Here is a 3289-nt window from a genome sequence, read left to right as displayed (position 1 = left end):
TTTTTTTTTTAGTAGAGACGGGGTTTCACCGTGGTCTCGATCTCCTGACCTCGTGATCCGCCCGCCTCGGCCTCCCAAAGTGCTGAGATTACAAGCGTGAGCCACCGCGCCCGGCCCCCACACCCCATTTCTTAAAAAAAAAAAAAAAAAAAAAACAAAAAACACCAGATTTCCACTCTTTCCACAACCAAAACTGGCCCCCTTACTTTGCAGTGAAGGTTGCATTTTCAAAACCTTAATCTCAATGTCCACCCTAAAAGGTATCCTTTTTATCTTTGAATTATCACTTCCTGCCAGCTCTAGATCCTAGTAGGTCCAGATCTAGACCCCTAGTAAATATAATTAGAACCAAAAGCTGCACTTTGAGGCTGGAAGGCCGAGGTAGGAGGATCGTTTGAGCCCAGGAGTTCGAGACCAGCCTGAGAAACATAGCAAGATCCTGTCTCTACAAAAAAAAAAAATTAGCCAGACTTGATGGCATGTGCCTGTACTCCCAGCTACTGTGCAGGCTGACGCAGGAGTAATATTTAAACCCGAAACGTCGAGGCGACAGTAAGCCGTGATCGGACCACTGCACTCCCGCCTGGGCGACAGAGGGAGACCCTGTCTCAAGAAAATAAAAGGTAAAACAAATAAAACCTGCACTTCCTGCTGCTATAAAATAAGGCACTGGGAAGGCGCATCAATAGGACGACCCTTTTTTTATTACTATTTTTTTTTAGACACGGTCTCCCTTTGCCACCCAGGCTGGAGTGCAGTGGCGCGATCTCGGCTCACTGCAACGTACACCTCCTGGGTTCAAGTGATTCTCCCGCCTCAGCCTCTTGAGTAGCTGAGATTACAGGCGCGCACCACCACAGCTCGGCTAATGTTTGTATTTTTAGTAGAGACGGGGTTTCACCATATTGGTCAGGCTGGTCTCGAACTCCCGATCCCAGGTGATCCGCCCTCCTCGGCCTCCCAGAGTGCTGGGATTACAGCCAAGAGCCATCGTGCCCGGCCACGCCGATCCTTCTAAATCTGGAGCCCTCCTAACTATTCGCAAAGTACCCACATCGCCGGCTCCCCTTCCTCCCCCGTTTTAAGCAGTGCGCATGCTCCTAAATACGCTTCCCCCGTGGGGGACGTAGGCGGGGACATCGGGTCCTAAGGCAAAAAGTGTAGGCGTGGCTGCTCTCTGTATCTCGTAGCCCCACCCCATTCCCATGAGCCCCGACCCTTTGGGCTGGAACGGGAGGTGTCGCTCTTTGGACCTCAAAGTTCCCCTTAACACGGAGCGCCCCGCAGTCTTCGCGGAAAGCGTTCCGGGTAGGCGATGGCTGCGACGCGTGCAGGGCCCCGCGCCCGCGAGATCTTCACCTCGCTGGAGTACGGACCGGTGCCGGAGAGCCACGCATGCGCACTGGTGAGAGCCTGCCCGGCCGGGGCTGCCCGCTGCGTTCCCCAGGCCTGGGCGCCAGGTTTTTCGCGCGGAGTCCCGTCATCCACTGCGGTAGCTCAGCAGCTCCGCCTCTCTCAGTCCCCGTGATTCCCGCCGCCCAATAGGATCGCGCCCTGTAGGACGCTCCCTTGAGCCTTGGCGGTGGCAGCCTTTTAGTCTGTTCCCATCTTCCCCAGTGGTTCTCTTCCCCTTGATCCTGAACTCCTCGTGGTGTTCCCGCGGTTTTCCTGAACTCCTCTAGACGCTTTCGTGATTCCTCAGGGTCCCCTCAGAACCTGACGCCACCCACCAGACCCCTTAGGATTCCTGTGAGGCTCCAGTGACCCACAACACCCATTGTCTTTACACGACTTTTCAAAACATCCTATCGCTTCCATGGGCCGCCAGAGCACCCCAGACCTCCTGAGGGACTCCCTTGATCCCTTTGATTACCCAGAGACCTTCAGAACTTTCATGGAGCCCCCGTGATCCCATAGGGCCCCTCAATACTCGCGGGGTTCATGTGACCTCATGGGAACGCTCAGAAGCCTAGAATACATCAGGGCTTCCGGTTTTGGGTTTTTTTTTTATTTTTTTTTTGAGCCAGGGTCTCACTCTGTCGCCCAAACTGAAGTGCAGTGGCGCTATCACACCACTGCAGCCTCAACCTCCTGAGCTCAAGCCATCCTCTCACCTAAGCCCCCCAAGTAACTGGGACCAGAGACCCGCGCCACCACTCCCTGCTAATATTTGTACTTTTTCTAGAGACAAGGTTTCAGCATGTTGGCCAGGCTGGTCTCGAACTCCTGGCCTCAAGTGATCCACCCACCTCGGCTTCCCAAAGCGCTGGGATAACAGGTCTGAGCTACTGCACCCAGCCACATCAGGACTTCCTGTAACTACTTATGGCCCCTCACAATACCCTCACGGGGCTCCTATGATCTCTCTAGCTCTGAGAATGTCCCATAGGGTTCCCATGATTGTTCCGGGGGTCCTCAGAACCTCCCTAGGACTCCCATGATCCCTCAGAGGCCCCTAGAACTCTCGTGGGGTTCCTGCAAATAAGTAGGGCACCTCGAACTTTCTGTCTTTTCCCCAGGCACTCTCAGAATTCCCTCACGGGGCTCTCATGATCCCCCAGGGACCCCCAGCACCCAGACGGGAGGAGCTTAGGCTTCTTTGAGGGAGAGAGCAGGAGGCCAGACCAATGGTCCAAGTGGAAGGAACTGGATCAGAACCCTGGCATAGCCTAGCACTTGGGGAGGCCAAGACAGGCAGATCCCCTGAGCTCAGGAATTCGAGACCAGCCTGGGCAACATAGTGAAACCTCGTCTCTACTAAAATACAAAACATTGGGCCGGGTGTGGTGGCTCAGACTTGTAATCCCAGCACTTTGGGAGTCCGAGGCGGGCAGATCACCTGAGGTCAGGAGTTCGAGACCAGCCTGGCTAACATGGTGAAACCCTGTCTCTACTAAAATACTGTAGGGACCAGCCCCACAGGGTCGGTGGGTCTCTCCCCATGTGCAGCGACGAGAGAGTGTAGAAATAAAGACACAAGACAAAGAGATAAAAGAAAAGGCAGCTGGGCCCGGGGGACCACTACCACCAATGCGCGGAGACCGGTAGTGGCCCCAAATGTCTGGCTTCGCTGTTATTTATTGTATACAAAGCAATAGGGGCAGGGTAAAGAATGTGAGTCATCTCCAATGATAGGTAAGGTCATGTGGATCATGTGTCCACTGGACAGGGGGCCCTTCCCTGCCTGGCAGTGGAGGCAAAGAGAGAGAGGAGACAAAGAGAAAGACAGCTTACGCCATTATTTTTGCATATCAAAGACTTTTAGTATTTTCACTAATTTACTACTTCT

General features: G+C 53.8%; 1 protein-coding gene across 1 annotated transcript in view; it reads right to left on the bottom strand.

The window, feature by feature from the left end:
* NTF4 (neurotrophin 4) overlaps positions 1 to 3289 on the bottom strand; it is a 26077-nt gene that overhangs the window by 22293 nt on the left and 495 nt on the right. The gene's annotated exons all lie outside the window — the stretch shown is intronic.

The sequence above is a fragment of the Hylobates moloch genome, unplaced genomic scaffold, assembly GCF_009828535.3.
Source record: "Hylobates moloch isolate HMO894 unplaced genomic scaffold, HMol_V3 SCAFFOLD_12, whole genome shotgun sequence".
In the NCBI taxonomy this organism is placed as follows: Eukaryota; Metazoa; Chordata; class Mammalia; order Primates; family Hylobatidae; genus Hylobates; species Hylobates moloch.
This window is presented reverse-complemented; position numbering and strand designations above follow the sequence as displayed.